The sequence below is a fragment of the Oxyura jamaicensis genome, chromosome 7 (assembly GCF_011077185.1).
Source record: "Oxyura jamaicensis isolate SHBP4307 breed ruddy duck chromosome 7, BPBGC_Ojam_1.0, whole genome shotgun sequence".
NCBI lineage: Eukaryota > Metazoa > Chordata > Aves > Anseriformes > Anatidae > Oxyura > Oxyura jamaicensis.
Window position 1 is genome coordinate 37,228,937 of NC_048899.1, and position 17,360 is coordinate 37,246,296.

Genomic DNA, 17,360 nt, shown 5'->3' on the forward strand with positions numbered 1-17,360 from the left:
TGTGAAGCCCAGGGAAGGAGAAGACATTCTCAGCAGCGCAGTATTTTAAAGTAAAATGAATTAGGAAACGATCGGATTTCCCACACCACCCGTGCTATCCGTCCCTGCGTGCTGCTCCTTCCCGCAGCCAGCACCAGCGTGCCTCCAGCCCCAGAGATTAGGGCATCGATCTAGGTTAAGACTAATCCGGCAGAAATAGACAAATCGGCTCCCTTAGCTGATTCTCGGGAGCATCGGTAGCAGGCGAAGAGGCGGAGCAGGAACCGCAGCAGGAGCAGCCGCTTCACAGAGGCCAGGCTGTGCCCTACAACGGGGTAAGGAGCGACCCGCTGGGGATTTCCTGCTCCGCAGCGTTCCAGAAAATGAAGAAAATGGGAAAAAAGAGATGGTGTCCAACGAGTTCTCAGCATCCTGCCATGGTGCTGACAGAGCCCAGATGCAAGCCAGATCTTTGGGATGGATGGATGGATGGATGCAAGTTCCAGATCTACACTGGGGAAACCTGAAGATGCTGTGACCCATCTTGTTTGTCCAAACACAGTCACGCAGAGATAGCGTCACCGCCTCTTTATGCTGGCTTCAAGAATAAAGTTGAGTACAGGGCCCTGGTTAGGCTGAGCTTGTGTTCAAGTCACGGAATTTGTTGTGGCTGTGTTTGTTTTAGGAAAAAAAAAAAGAAACAGTAAAATGCCTGCAAATCTAAAATCTACGTTCCATTGTATCCAAGCTACCCCATTTTTTAATGTTAATTTATATATGTGTGAGCATGTGCATGCATATATATGTACATAAATCAGATGTTAATTACAAACACCGGATGTTTTTTTAACCGTATTAGTTTTTTGAAGTTTTGGAGGTAGATCTTCTCAAGAACCTCTAATATCGAAGTCCATTTATCCATTCTGCAATTACATAGACACTGTTTCTTTAGCTTCAGATTCTGTGGAAGTGTAACGCGATGGAGGATAGAGCCAGTCCGCCCTCCCCTTGGATACCAGGGTATTCTTGTGGTTTTGCATTTTATGGTCGGCGAAGAAAGAGAGGTCCTCCCAGAGGGCAGCTGTCAATACAGGTGTATTTCAGACCAGATTAATTCATTTATTTTCAATCAGACTTTGGACTCTACGTTTCTTTGCTGACTTCTGAGGGAGCCTACATAAACTAACTCGTTTTGTTCAGTGTTTGCTTTTGTGACTGTCCCCGTGGTTTTTGTGTGGTGAAGCAGTCCGATAGAGAAGCCGTGCAGTCTGTATTGAGTACAGGTATTGATACCTGGTCTTTCTGCAAGTCTTGTTTTACTAAAACATGTTTTATTTTATTGTAGGAAGAAGAGACTTAATCACAGCATAACGGGCAGAGAAACGTAAAGGCTTGAAGAAACAATACTTCACCAATTCTTTCCAAAAGTCAAGACCCACCAAAATCTGCTGGATTCCTCCACCAGTCTTCCGGATTTGAGGTACGTGGATTCCCTCATTCCCACTGTTCCATTTCTTCGGCGTAACAGAAGGAAATGCCAGGCTTCCAGTAGGCTGGCGGCATAGGCAGCATAGTTTATCTGGTGCTGTCGGTGTTGACATCAGCGCTGCTGCTACCAATTAATGATGTCATGTTCGTTTTTGGTGTTCCAGAGGATACACAATTACTAAACAGCATTTTGTGTGACTTTATCACTTAACAAAATAAACTCAGCAATTACAGAAGGTAAAGTCAGGCAGTATCAGATGGGATGCTGGTAACCAAGTCTCTGAGCTTTTGACAGATTTTTCCAGCATGGAGCTCGTGGCTCTGGTTTGGGATATGCTCTTATGGAGGAACGTTTCTCAGTTATACCGCAGGGCAAATGGAAAGAAGACATGAGAGTATGAGAGAGCCAATAAACAAGCTGGCTGCTTTGGAAGACATACAGTTAAAACATACCTTAAAAAATGAAAGCGAACTGGCTGAGTGCCATTCTTTTTCTCTACACATTCCTGACAACGCACAATTGAAAAGTTCCTGAGTTTGTTTCTTTTACTGGAAGATCATTTTTTTGGCTTTTTTCATTTCGTTTCATGAAAAGTAGAGTGTCTTTAATTTTAGATACATCAAATACCATAGTTGTAAGAATACTGTATGTATCTTAAGAGATTAGATGGGGACAGGATTTTTTTTTAATCTGTTATCACAGACTTGTTATGTAAATAGAAAGCTCAGAAGCAAACGAGCAAGCACATGCACTGAAAAAACAGATGGCTTTTCCCCAGCAGTACGTCCACCATTAGATTCCTGCAACTTGGTGAGACCTCACTGGAAAATGTATTGTTACGGATATGCATGCAACAGAAAAAATAAACATATTGCAGTCACTGTGAAAGTCCTATCCTTTTCTCTGAATGATAAAAATAAACTGGCCTCTTCATGCATGGTGCAGTGCTGATGATTTAATAAGGGTGAGGACGGTCTGTGACAATCACTGTCTTAACATTAAATAGCAGATTTCCAGAAACACTAAGTTCCAGAACTTAGTGAAGAACTGTAAGTGCTTTTTTTCCAATGTCAAGAGTCCATTTTTTAACAGAATTAAAAAAAAAAAAAAATCAATCCCTTACGATTTTTACAAATAATTGTTTTAATTCTTTATCATGAAACCTGATTGTTCCTAGTAGGCAAAGAAGGATCGAGAGGGTAAAGAGAGAAGGAGAGCGAGACTTTCAGGAGGGGAAAAGCAATATAGAGCCTATTGAATTAGCCACAAAAATCCTCTTGACTCACCACCTAAGACCCTTTTGAGGGTCATATAAGACACTGGCAATGTGTGCTGAGTATTTGTAAAACTGTTCTCCGTAGCTGCTTGTCTATGTCTATGCTATTATTTGGATGCTACTAGGTTTGTAAATGGAATAGGTACACTAGAGGTAATTTTTTTACCAGCAGACACTTGAGTTACGTCTTTGCTTACACGTGCCCGTTCCAGGACAGACAATTCTTATAATTAATGTATTGTTACTGTTTTATTTAGATACTATAAGTTAAAAACCGGGTAATTTATTCAAATTCATTTTAGTAATCCTGCCCATTTTGTGAGGCCTCTTTTAGAAGCTTCTTTTACTGATGCTACTTAAATCTCCAGTGCTGTCCACGTGACCTGGTTATTTTAAGCCCTGGTATGACATAGGTTTCATTGTTGGGCTTTTTCATCCATCTATTGGAATTGTTTCCAGTAAATTAGTTTTACATTGTTTGCTGTGATTATGCTCAAGGGAAGGCCTTTACAACAGCATCTCATATCAATACCTTTCGATGTGTTTAAACATTATAGTTTCACTACGGATATAATATCCTTCAGACAAAATTATTAATCTAAAATATATTGCTGTGCAAATTCTTGAATGCAAAATTTTACCATTTTTCTATTTGTTTTGATCCTGTAAGAGTTAGCTCTGTTACAAAGCCTTGGATTCTTTGAGCATTTATCCATCATCTTGTGAATAACAAGAAATGGTGCTGGTTTGTTTTCTTCAAATATTCCATGCAGCTTTCATACAGAGGAAATTACGTACAGAGGAAACAAGTTAAACTTGGTCATTTCTAAAATTAGAGAAGAAATTACATTTAAATTGTGCCATTTATGTCAGATTTTGAGATTTAGAATTTGTGAGTAATTTAGAAAACGTTGGCACTATGTGTCTTGATAAGCTCACAGCAGGAACTCGGGCCCGTTGCTGAGAGCCCCACAATCTGAGCCCCATGGAGGCTTCAGAGGAGGAAGCTCAGTGCCTTCCCCACTTCATGAGATTTGCATCTGTCCTCCGACATCCTTCTCCTTTTGTGAGATGTTTGACTTTGAGTCTCCTTCACTGCAGCTCTCCCCATTGAATGTCCCAGTTCCTCCCCCCCAAGATACAATACGTATTTAGATGCCTATGATTCCTTGCCTTTATAGAGTCGCGTTGTTCTGCCTTGTTTAAGCCTTTTTAATGACGCGGAAGAGGCTTTGTTTTACTAATAGCAACAATATTAGTTTTGTTATGATGTTTTATTATTTATCATTCATTTTAATCATTTTAATAACAGATATGGAGTGGATAATCTGGAAACAAGTAACTGCTGTCAGTTTTTTGCCAGTTTCCTTTATCTTTAGGCTTTGTAGAAACAGAAGATGGAGACGAAAGCCTGCTTTGTTTCAAATTGTTCAAAGATAACTTTTTATCTGGTTCCTGGTGCTCAGGGACTGGGCTGCAGATGTTAGCCTGGTAGCCACCACCAGTGTACCTCGTTAGCATTCTAGATAAACAGTGTAGATAAATAGAAACTTTCGGTGTTAAGAACATTTGAACCCTGTACTGTTTGGAAGCATTAACTAGGTGGTGCTTAAATATGAAAGGCGTCTGGGGCCCCCGTCATTAAGAAGTCTGAACAGTAAGAACTCGATACAACATTTACAAGTTTATAGGGACGTCATTTAAAAATGATACTCGTTACAGAAGAGCTCTAGGAAGTTGATCATTTGCCTTCTAACTAGTTTGCATATGAAAAGATAAAACTGGTCCCTGAAAAGCTCTCCTGGGTTGGTAACTGCAATGTTGGGGAAAAAATAAATTCTTTGTTACCTGTTTTCACAAAATGTTGTGCCCTGACTTTGCCCTGTAATTAGGTGTTCATCAACTGATAACTCCATTAAATTATGGCTACTAATAAAGTCAATAAAAGCTAAAGACCTGGGCATCACCAAGACAGCAAAAAAAAAGGTTTAGCCTATAAATTTTAAGGTATTTTAAGAATCATAGTAAATACTGCATGTGGTATTTGCTGCCAGTGCTCTTTCTGTGACTTACCTACGTATATCCAGCGTGCGTGGCTTATCTGAAACTTCTGTTACACGCTTCGTATAAATGTTTTTTTCTGTTAAGGGGAATCTTTTTTTGCAGGACCTTTACGATGATGACAAATGTTTTTAAAAGATTCCAAGTAAGTGATTTGTAAATCAGAACAAATTCTGTAGGCTTTCTGTAGGATTCACAAATCATTGATTGGCCATGTTGCATCCATTTCCACGGAAGACATTTTCAAAGCCTGTGAATGCTTTAACATGTAAAATCCCCTACACTTCTGAATTTGTTAAAAGTGCATTTCTGGTCTGTAACAATGCTCTTACTTAGTCCTTGGGGTTTCAGGTATAATGCTTTAAGGGCCAACATTAACTCTTCTGGTTACGTCTTTAACCTAATGAGCTCCAATCCATTTCACCTCTAAAAGAACTAATTAATTGACTTAAAGTCCTGCAAAGATTGTTAACTCCTTTCATTGTCAGAGAAATTGAAGCTGTTGCACTCAGAGCCCAACCAACCGTGCCCAAGTGGGGGGCTGCAGGTGCATTTTGGTGTTGTTTCTGGAAGAAACGGCTCAACAGCAGCCCAGTGCTTTTATTTGTAAGAGGCAGGTGTTACTGTAATGACCCAGGTTCTGGTACAACTCACCAGAATCTGTGCAGTGGTGGGATAGCTCATAAACAACACCGGTAGATACTTTTACATAGCTAGGGCCATTTAGAGCAATTTAAATTTTAAGAGAATCGCTGCATTTTTTGTTTTTAGGTGTATGCATATATATATATATGTATTTTTTACTCATGCAGTATTGTAACTCTCTATAACCTAGAAATAGGGACTTCTTGCCCTACTTGTTGAAGGTTTTTAGCATGCATCAGGACACGTACAGTTGTCTGAAGACATGACCTCCTTCGGATGATACACTTTCATACTGGTTCTGTCATTATCAAAATCCATATATTCATTTTGTAGATATCTACCCATTCTTGTGGACGGTGAACCATCATAATTTGGTAAAAGGCAGCTTTTTATATCAGTTCCAGTCAGAGCCATCCCAGTGTTCTTTAAAAGCAAATATTATCTCGATTTTTGCTACAGAGTAATTGGATAAGGTCATAGAAAGCAATCAAGAGAAGTGAAATAAAAACATCTGCCTCGTTCTTTAATTTACATAATGTACTGTTTCCACAGATGTAACGTGGGGTGCGGGAGTTCCTCAGCTGAGGGGTGTGCTATGACAAGGAGCCAGCCTCAATGGACATTGCCCATTATCGAGAATTAAACAGGAGAATATCTAAAGCAAAGCTGAAAGTGCACCGAGAATTGTCAGAAGCCTAAATATCCCCAAAGTAACTAGAAGCAAGACCATGAGGAGTAATGTAGGTAAGCATTCCTAAGTAAATCAGGGCATTTCTTAAACCGGGAGACTTCTGGTTTTATTTTGATAGCTTTGTGCTGTGGTAGTAAAGATTGTCACAAAATGTATTCCAAGTAATACAATACAAAAGATTTGAGCCAATGGTAGAAAAAAGAACAGTAGATGTCTTTGACGTTGAATGGTGCTGAAGTAGAAAAGTAAACAAGTTAGCAATTCATATCTTTCTATGAGATAGTGCGCCTATACGTGGACCTTTGTGATAACAGAACAAAGAAGAAAAAGGCATTCTTGACCTAGATTTAACAGATTTTATTGAAACAGTTTTCTAAGTGCGGTATTTTAATGGCAAGAAAATCATCATTTTGTGGCGGCGTGATGCATGTGGACTACTCGTCATAATTGGTAGTAATATATTTTGACTTAATTAAACAATCGAATTCTATTTATTTGTATCAGAAAATATTCAGCACCATTCTTGACCTAGATTATATTGTAGTAGCAGAGTGTAGCTGCCTTGCCCAGAGATGAAGCCCGAACTTTACAGTTAAATGTAAAATGAAAAGTGCTTGTTCTTATACATTTTCATAATCAAAATATAAGGTTATACCATGTCAACAACCAGCAGATGGAGAAAAAGAACGTCCTAGGAAGCTCAAAGAACACACTAGGAAACTGAGCTATAAATAACAGGCTAATTCCATAGCTTTAAGATTTCTCCAAAGCTTTTTTAAATCCCTCCAGAAAAGACTGAAGAGATCCCTAATCTGAAGTGCCCCACTTGAAGAAATATATGTGTTTTTCTTTTAAAATAGAGTCCTGTTAATCTACAAGAGATTGTTTGGACATGTTAAAGAGTCAGGGTAGTCTCTGTACTATGCCCATTGCTTCAAAATAAGATTTTTAAACACATGGCTGCATTTTCATTCTTATCAGTGATTTCTTCTTCAGAGAAAATACAGAATTCTGTCTGATCGTCTCTGAACCGATATGTGCAGTATTCACACAGAATACTTGATGTTCACAACTCATTTTGAATCGCTATTTGTTTTAGAGAGCTGTCCCTTTCAGTAGAAGAATCTAACAGAAGAGCAATCTCTAGGTCGGATTTTGTGAAAATTTGGAAGACCTATTGATATTTTTTTCCTTTTTCTTTTTTTCCTTTCCTTAAATTGTGCCTGCGGAATTGTGGATATATTCAGAAATATCTGTTTTTCTGGCTTATATACTTAATACTATAAAATCTTGAAAGTGGACTTTGAGATTTCGTGGAGCGTTTCCTAGGACACACGGCTAGGTACTGACCTCCAACTAGACTTCATGCCACTGAGGTCATCAGATCCAGCCCTGCTCAGAGCAGAGCCGACTCCAAAAGGCTTCCCCTGAGCTTTGTCAACTTGAGATTTGCACATTTGCGTTGAGTTTGAGTTGAAGGCTGCAATAAAGTCTTCCCTTCACCATCTCTTCTTGAGCATCTCCTTCCATAACTCCCTCACTCCTTAAAAATGTCTTTTAATTTATGCACTAATGTTTTGCTTCAATAAAGGCTTTCAGAATAATACCTTTTTTAAAAAACTTCTATATTTCTGTTGTATGTTCCCTCGACAAAGAGAAAGATGATTGGAGAGCTTGGAAAAAATAAAGATCACCAATAGTCATTCCTAAAACGCTGGGAATTTTTACAAACAAGAGTCATACAGGAGGCTCTGCAAGTATTCACTGTCAGTGAAACATTAGAATATATTTTGCAATACTCAACACGACACTTTAAAGAAAGTTTTTATTAGTTAGAAGAAGGCAAAGCAGAGCAGCAGACTAGAGGCAAATCTAGAAGGCAGGACTGATAAAGAGAAGCAGAAAGAATTAGGTTTGTTTGTTGCAGGAATAAAAGAAAAAGAACCCTGTAGGATGGACATAAGGCTTTAAAAAAAATAAGAGTTTTATAAAAGCAATGGTAGCAGTTGCTCTGTAGATGTAAAATAATAATAATTTGCACCAAGGCTTCATTTAGAATAGGCATAAATATAAAACAGTCCGACTTTTTTACCTCATACCTGACTGAAGTATGGATGAAAAACTGAGATACTTTACCTATAGCTGCCATGGAACCTAGGACTGGAATTTCTTTTAAATGCCTAAAGGAGCAACCTTCGGAGCTGATCTTGGGAAGTGTGACTGTCCTTCACTGCCAGGGGGCTGACCAGGTTTGCTCGCCCAAGATCCTGCTTCAGCTCCTCAGTTCGTGCAGTTCTATTGACTTAATTGTGGAATGAGATTTGTTTTATTTTCCTGAGGACTTTTTCTATTGCTGATAATCAGCTTCAAGTTACATGGTTTAAGGTATATGGTATTCACAGTCTTTACTTACCGCACTTTTAAGAGAAAAAAAAAAAAAAAAAAAACTGTTTTTCTTTGATAAAATGCTTTGAAAAGCCCATATTTAAAATGGACTGAAGTTGAGGTTCAGCAACCCTTCGAAGGCTGCCATTCATTTCCTTGAATTCAGACTGCCGCTGAGATAGTGTGCCCAAGTGTCACATAAAAAATGAAGACATTTTTTAAAATGAAGGAAGCTATCTGTAGCTTGAAATTCACGTTTCTTAGATTTTTCTGCCAAGAGTTCATGGCTTTTGTTCATGATGCTGATGGCTGTGTTTGTTTATAGATGGGTTGGGTTTATTTGTGTAACAGAATATATTTATGTTACTAAATGAAATTCTTATAATCAAGGTCTAAACATGTTGTAATTTAGAGCTGACTAAAGAATTCTTTGCCTACATGCTTTCCAGTAGCTTGCTTTTTGGAGGATGTTCCCAGAATATGTTAAATATCTATGTTATGTACCTGCCTTCTGCATTTCCACAGACTTTGAACATTTTTCAAGCTTATTCAGAGGATACAGGCCTGTTTGAGTTCTAACTTGGGATCTGACACAACACATTGTCCTCTGTTTAGGATGAAGTAGTGCACTTCCTGGATCTTCATCCTTAATGCAGATTTGTGCTTAAACTCCTGGGTGTAATGCATCCTTACGGGGATGTGTGGTTTCAAATTCTGGCTGCCTGGGGTCCTTCACCCTCCTTTTTGTTCGCTCTGCTTTGATGAGCTGGTGCAATGCTCTTGTCAAGCCTGAATGTGATTTACCCTTTAGTTCCTTCTGAAGAGGCTGAAACCTTTTTTTTGTCTAGCTTAGGGTTTGTGCAGTTTATTGTACGTGCAGTAAAATCCAGTTTTGTAGTGCACCAAGTGAGCAAAGCCACGGAGAGCTGGCAGAGCAGAGCATCGTTGCCTTGTGTCTTGCTCTACTTAAACCTCATGGTATCAGGAAGAGATGCAATGCCCGTCAGTTGTAGTGCTTAACTAGTTGGGACTGGTGAGTAATCGTGCTCCCAGGAAGCCTCTGAGGTTCTGTTCAGTACCTAAACCACACATAAGGTTTTGTGGAGGGGTAAAGAGGATGCTTAAGGGCACAGAAAAACCTTCACATGAAGTATGCTTGATAGCCTAATACCCTTTTGTAGAGGCACAGCGTATTGGCTCTTGCTGATAGAAGTCCACGTACCCAAAGGTTTTGCCTTTCTAAGACTTTGTTAACCCTGGAGAGAACTGTTCAGCAGCAGCAAAAGAATTTGCTTGTAGAAGCCCCAAAGTCTGATGTGCAGAGAGGTTCTTTAGACACTGACAATGCCCAGACTTCTGTCATAGGTTACAGCCTGGCAACCTGGAAGCTGCTTGTTCCCCATCTCGGTGTCCTAAGTTACTCATGCTTTTTTCTAAAACTGTGCTTCTGCAGACATGTGCAGAGAAATTCTTCTCAAGTATCTGAAATCTAGATTTCATAATAGTTTGGATGGCAAAACACTTCCAAGGGAAGTTTCACGACACTTGTACTGCAGTAGAGAATTGAATGCTTTTTATTATCATAAAAACAAATGTTTCATTTTCTAGGAGCCAGACTGGTCTTTGCAGTTAATGGGATGATGCAATTTATCCTTATTAAGGTGTCAGTGTGAATGCGTCTGATAATTGTTATGTAAAATTTCAACCAAAAAATATACAGACATTAAGATTTAGATACTTGGCTCATTTTAGTGGGCTAAATATACCTTGCCATCCTTAAATGTAAATCTCTGAGGGTAGGGGATGGTAAGCCTGTGAGTCAGAATCCATAATGGAGCAGCCTGGAGAGGATAGACACAGATACGGGGTGTTCTCATCTCTCCCTGGGATAGCAAGAAGGGAAAGAGGTTTTTGAGTCACAACACAAAAAATGTGATTGGAAACTAATGGCATGTGTGCACTGTTGCTGGAATACAAAGTGACCTTTAATAGAGTGCTTTATGAAAGAAAAAAAAGGTCGTACATTAATGATTTCCTAAACATCGGTTTATCTTTTCTGTGCTTGGGATGGTTTTTCTGGAAATGAACTGTGCACGAGATACAAAGTGCAAACAGGTATTCATTTCCGAACCTCAAAGAAACCCCTCCAGTTAGAAGCTTATAAATTTGAAGCAATGACAAAGACTCACTTAATACTGAACTCTTAGCAACACGGGAGGACCATACTGCTTATCTTCACTTTCAACTGATTCTTTGTTTTTCAGCTTGGAGTGAACAAGATGATAATACCCACCTTAAATCTAATGCTTAGTGAGGAAAAAGGTCAAGCTTGCCTTTTTTTTTTCTTAATTCTGTATCTTACTGTTCATTAGTACATTAAAAAGTACTTCAGATTTGTATTAATATTTATTAGATAACAAACCAAATGTAAGGTTTTAATATTAGGGTGAGAAAGTGTATTTTTAAATTGAGTGGTGGAATCATGAAACAGTTGACTCAGACTAGCGTATGTAGAAAAAGAAGCTATAGAAGGAAAGGTCATGTACACAAATCTTCACAGAGATTCACTTAAAAATTATTAAGCTTATAATTAATGCACCTCTTGTATATCAATAAAGAAATATTTGTCACAATTTTCATGGAGCGAAAGCATTTAAAAGGATTAAAATCACCCACTATTTTTTTCTGTAAATACCCTTAAACTTCTGAGTGCTCTTTTAGAAAACAGAGGAAGTCTTTTAATACCGTCTATCTCATAAATAAACCAGAGGGGCCAAATTCTCCAAATACTTACACATTCAATTAGTACATCATTGAAAGACAGTGAGTAATAATCCACTAATGCTAGAAGGAGGTTCATATATCAAATTGTACAGGTTTGTAGCACACCAGATTTCAGAGAGGCAGCCGAGGCTTTCAAGCGCTATTATGTTTATGCCAGATAATGCTGTAGTTTGCATTAAGGTGTCAGAATAGCTGATTTTTATGCTATCATATTTTTTTAATATCTTAAGAGTATTTTCATGAGGGAAATTGCTGACTAGAGATACATACTTCAGTAAACAATCTTAAAAATGGCATTTGGAGAAAAATTCCGTGTGTGTCTAAAAATAGTGCAGTCACCTGACGTACTACTTGGAATACTACTTGGAAACAAAAGCATAATTTACAGGTTTAATTTGCAATCCTCCTATGTTTCTGACATTCTCTTCCAAGAAACTCGGTCTGAATTATTCAGATGATTTAAATATTGCTATGTCCTGAACTTCAAGTGTCTAATACAAAGTAAGTTTATCTAGTTTATTGAAACCGCTGCATTTAAGATATGGCAGTATAATTTTCATTTTTACCAGTTATTGCTGTATTTTTGATGTCACATTGCACAGTCAGTGGAGACTGGGGCTAATCTGGATAATTATTGTGCCAGCAGCTCAAAGCCTTTCACCATATTTTCAGAAATCATTTTTTTTACCTTTTTTTTTTTTTTTTACCTTTTTTTTTGGACTGTAAATCTAAAATCAAATTGAATTTTCATGTTCAGGATTTTTAATTAACTTTTTTATAGATGCCTATTTCCCTACTAAGCAGTAAATAAATAACATAGCAAAGCTGTCAACTAGAACTGAACTTACATTTATTACCTACTTATTTTCTGATTTTTTTAAATAGCCTAAGAATGTTCTGTATCAGATGTTCCTGAATTTCTAATCTTCATTATAAAAAATGTTATAAAAATACATTTAATAACTTCAGATTATTTTGAATCCTGAAACAAGGAGATTGAAACGAGCTTGTTCTTTGTTGTTCATGTTCTCAGATCTCCTTTAGAAGTGATTTTAACTTTGGACAGAAACTTTAAATATTCGTAGCTCTATCATTTGATAACAATCAATGTGCTGCCATTAGAGCTTTGAGTTTGTTAGTTTTAAATTCCATACTATTTTGTATGACAAATGAAAATGTCTACAGCAGTAATTTTCTAATGAATGTGCGTTATGTTAGCGAGAGGGATCCCGCTGTGACAGAGCACATTTTTCTATTTTAATATCCTATTTTGTTGTGGCAGTTGGTCTTGAAAGGTCTGAATTCTCATTTGTAGACACATTTGAAGTCATCTTTTTTTCTTGTCTTGGGGCCTGTTACGCTTACCTTCCATGCAAGACTCTTCTAGAGCTTAATAGTTCATAGGGAGCTAACAGCATGTCAGCCAGTGCAGAAAAATGTCTGCATTAGAAGCATGAAAGATTCCAAAACACTAAAAACTGGAGAAGAATTGCATTGACAAAATCAAAATACTGTACGAACTCTGCCTTTTCTGTGGCAAGATAGGTTTGGAGAGTGAAATTCTTTTCCAAATAAAGCAAAAAGGGGACCCCAAAAAATGGTGTTCGCAGTTGCAAAACAGACAGGTTCAGTGTGTGTGTGATGAAGAGAGAAGAAAAAGAACTGAAGAAAAGCAGTTCAGAAAAATAGTTCTGATAGTGTGGTTTCTCTTTACATGATAGATTACTTAGTCCTTTTAAATCCTCAGTTAGGAACCAACCCGTGCAAGTCTTCTCTTTTACCTAATACTTGACCTGTTGCTTTACTTCAGAATATAGGAAAGCAGCTGGTTTGCGTGGGATAGCTAGAGCTTTACGTCTGCACCCTGAAACAAACCACAGGGAAGCAAACGTATGAATTACTTTTTGTTCCTCCCAAAAAATACTGAGTCTGGGTTCACTTTTTCTAGATTTGTACTTGCTGAAGCTGGACGTGTTTTTCAGTATACGAGTTCCTCTTTTGAGTGAAAAACTGGACTGCTGTAGTAATATTTCTTCACTTTCTCAAATTAGCATATAGGTTCGTAATATTCTGCTTCATGATATTCCCTAAGAAAGTTTTTGGTGGTGATGTGATAGACTTCTCTGCTGAATAACCGGGCTATTTTGTATTGCTTGTGTTCATACCCAACATTAGTTTTAATTTTAAAAATTAAAAAAAAATATCTGAATGCTTACATTATTTTGGCAGTAAAGTAGGACTGTCTTACGTGCCCCCGGTTTTGACCTATTTTGCTTGTAGAGAAAGAAATTAATGTGGTGGAAGGCCTGAAAGCGTTATGACTGCTCTATCTTTGTCTAGTCTCTATTAAGTGCCCGTTGTATTTATTAAGTTCTTCTTGAATAGGCAGAGCCGAGGTTTGAAAAGAAAATCACTCTGTTGCCAGCCATCTTTTTTGATTGTCTTGTAGCTCGGTTTGGCTTTTTTGTCCAAATGCTTTCCGAGCTGCTGTATACACGTGTAAGGCAGAGGAAGCCACCCCTCCTCGACAGGACGTGCTTTCTCCGTGCTTTCAGTGGAAGGGAAAACCTCAGTTGCTCCCAGCTCCGGGAGTTACGCAGAACAGATGTGTTAAAAGGCAGATAAACCTTTTGGGAAAGTTGTTAACGCACTAAATAATGGATGCTAAAAGAATTGTACTCCTATCTAATTCAGCCGTTGCCTTGGACAACTCTAATGACACAGCTAAACCTCAAAAGCTGAGCGTAGGTTACAGCTCAATGGACTCACCATTTTACCTGCACTCTGAGCAGCAAGGATACCCATCTGTGCAAGGGCTACAGCTTCAGGTTAGTTAACAGCACACTGCTCCAAAATACTCCAGAGAAAGAGGCTCGTGTCATGTGCTGTTAATGCTCAGCTAGAACCACGAACGTAGGTCACGCTTTCTCCATGAGAACCCTTCCCCTCTTTGTCCATGATGCACAGAAAATTGTTTTATTCCTGGGTAGCAGGCCTGGAGGGACTGCTTTGATCGCCTACTCTGGCACTGCAAGGAAGCAAATCCGGCAGGGCTGTGCGCGTCCACGTGCAGATCAAGTCTGGTAAAGCTCCTTGACTGGGGATGCAAGTGCAGCGCTCTGGGCTTTGGAAGATATTTGCTATTTCTGAGGGAATACATCCAACTAGGCGTCATGTTCTGGAGTGGTTAAACCTAAAAAAATTTACAGCCTCAGCACCAGTATAAGCTAGGATTACATAGGCCCTGCTGCAGTACGTAATAAAGCTGTCCTTAAAGCTCAAATTCTGTTCTACCAAAGGTGGTTGGATGCTATGAACAGATTCAGCACCAGGGCAGTTTAAAGTGTATCGCTTCGATTAAGTCATTCTGTGCAGAACGGTTTTCTGGTTGCTGCAATGGAGCTCTGTTTGTGAGTAAGATGAAGGCACCCTTCCCAGGTCAGAGGCCAGAACATACCATGTACACCGCAGTGCTACAGGCCTAGGTACCAATCCAAAAAGATAAGATTGAAGGAAGAAAGGTTGCCTTTATACATAAGGTACATTTGTTTGTTGAGTCACTCACATAAAAAAATAGGGCTTCATAAAGTATTAAATTCTAATTAGCCAAGAGAAAGCTTCTTTTCAAAATGTAAAAACATTCTCAAAAAGTGATGAAACATTCGTACCTAATTAAATGACACAGGAGAATCCTAATGCCTTTGATAGACTTAAACAGATCGGTAATTAGCAAATGATAACTAAATAAAACCTCATTTTAACTCTGCATGGTTTGAAAACAGTGCTTTTTGAGAAGCTAAAAATTCCTGCTAGTTCTAAAACCCCAAGTCTGTGATGTGAGGCGTTTCCAGTTCTGAATGCATTTTGTGGGTTTTCCTACAGACAGACAGAAAATGAAAGCCTAGGAAACGAGATTGGTGTTTGTATTTATAACCAGTGTGTTTCGTGGGTATTCTAAGTGTTTGCAAAACTTTACACCCCAAACCTGTCGTCATCCCATGAGCAAGCTCTTGGTTTGGGCATCTCAGAGGTCGTCATTTCTCAGGGACCTCTAAATAGCCCTTCTCTGTAATACATGGAATTGCTAAGCTTGCTTAAAGGGTCATTTAAGAAAAAAGTTGTGGAGCATTTTTTGCAATATCAGACTGTCAGGATTTGATTTACTGGTTTTACCTCCGCTTATTAATAAAGGAAATGTTATATTGGTATTCATATCGTATGTGATAGACCTGAACCCAGGCTATTACTATCTAATTTAAGTTTCCTTCACATTGTACCAAGTTCTCTATTTCACCACTTGACTAAAAAATTGTTAAACGGTTTCAGCTGAGTGCGCAAAGAGGCTTCTTAAAACTCAACATGCTAAAAAGTGCGACAGTTGCATTCAAAACTGAAAACATACCTTTTGTGTATGAAAATTAAGGGGCTTGGGGGCTGGAGTGGGGAAACAATTTGGTGTCGTTTTACATAGTTCTCCAACGAAATATTGTTAAGCATATTGTAATGAAAGTGGACTGCAAAACAAATCTGAAAGGCATGTCTTGGCGCACAGAAAAAAGGAGAAATTGATTTAGATGTGGAAAGTTGTGCTCCTCGTGGTGAGATAACATGAGTTGTCTGGAGTTGTTATGAGATTACAGAGAGGAGGTATTTATTACATGGGTTGATGAAAATCAGCCCTTTGGATAGAATCCAGTGTCCAAAATACTTGGGATCTGCTCCAAAGTCCAAATACTTTCTAAACCAATCTGAAGTACTTCGGCTGGAATACTCTGACAGTGAGAAGGAAAATGGTACCTCGGAGGAGACTGCTTTTCTGCAGCTGAGTTGGACAACTGGCCTGGTAAGAAATGGAAAGGTGTGAGTAGTCAAAGGGACGCTCTGTTTGTCAGAGCATTCCCAGCCGTGCTGCTATCTACTGGGATTAAAACATCTGTTTTCAGGGACAGCGGTTTGCCCAGTCGAGCAGTGCCACTGCCCTGCGGCTGTCCTCCTACACTGCCGCTCCTCGCCTAGGCTGCCTCACGGTGTAAAATGACCAACCCAGGCCAGATGCAGGGCGAACAAGAGCCAGACCCGGGCTATTTTGAGTGACTCTCATCCTCTCTTTCACTGCCATCTTCCTCAGCTCCATTTCCTTTGGCTGATAACCAGCTGTTGGGAAAATGCGAAGGGTGTCTGTTAAATCAGATGTGGAGAGGATTAACCCATTTGGCAGAAATCTGTGCTATGCCTAACTTGTCTTTCTTTATATGCAGTTAAATAAAGTAGCATATGAGGGTTAGTGAAGGATTTCTCTACCAAAACATCAGTGGCAATCTCTTACCTTTGCTGTCCATACCCAATAGAAACACGCAGTGGTTACAATACATACTCGATATTTTACTGCCAGTGGCTTGTGGAAATCCATTCAGACCTGTGAAGTAAGCTCACTTCTGCAAGTGTTTTCATACGAACGCATAAAACCTGCCTCGTTCCTGATCAGCTGTGTGCTCCTGAGAAGCTTCCAGAGAGCCTTCGACTTCCTTTCTGTCGTTCGTTGCACGCAGCCGCACCGCTGGGTCCTCGCGCAGCACGACCTGGGTGTGCACGTGGTAAATTACCTGACAAAAGGTCCAACCGTCATGGTGCAAATTGTCTGCTGCTTTCTGCTTCGGGTGGGTGTGGTGTTTGGAGAATTTTTGTACCTGGGGGGAATGGATAATCACACCTGTGCTCTGATTCATTTTTTTGTTGTACATCACCTTGGGTCTTTGTATTAATTTACAGTTTTTTAGTCTCAGGAAAAAGTCATACAAATAACAGACTTTGACGGAAGGCATGTGATTGAAGCAGCCATTTTATTCCCGTCCACTGTGCTGAGTCAAAACATTCAAATGTTTTCCACAGAAGAGTTCTTTTTGGTACAATTTCAAGCTACGTGCAGTACAGAAAAAGGCCTTATCTGATTAGATGATGAGAAGTATTACGGTGGTGATAGAATGGGATGTTAGCTGATGCAGGGCGTTGCACAACCAGGAGAAATATAAGGTTACTTCAAAGTGTCTTCC

General features: G+C 39.0%; 1 protein-coding gene across 8 annotated transcripts in view; it reads left to right on the forward strand.

Moving 5' to 3' along the window:
* Positions 1-17,360, forward strand: part of MBD5 (methyl-CpG binding domain protein 5) — a 100,148-nt gene that overhangs the window by 39,706 nt on the left and 43,082 nt on the right. For all 8 annotated transcript variants that reach the window (XM_035332373.1, XM_035332379.1, XM_035332380.1 and 5 more), the window contains exons 3-4: positions 1,325-1,459; positions 6,003-6,194. The gene's annotated coding sequence lies outside the window, so the exon portion shown is untranslated. The remainder of the gene's footprint in view (positions 1-1,324; positions 1,460-6,002; positions 6,195-17,360) is intronic.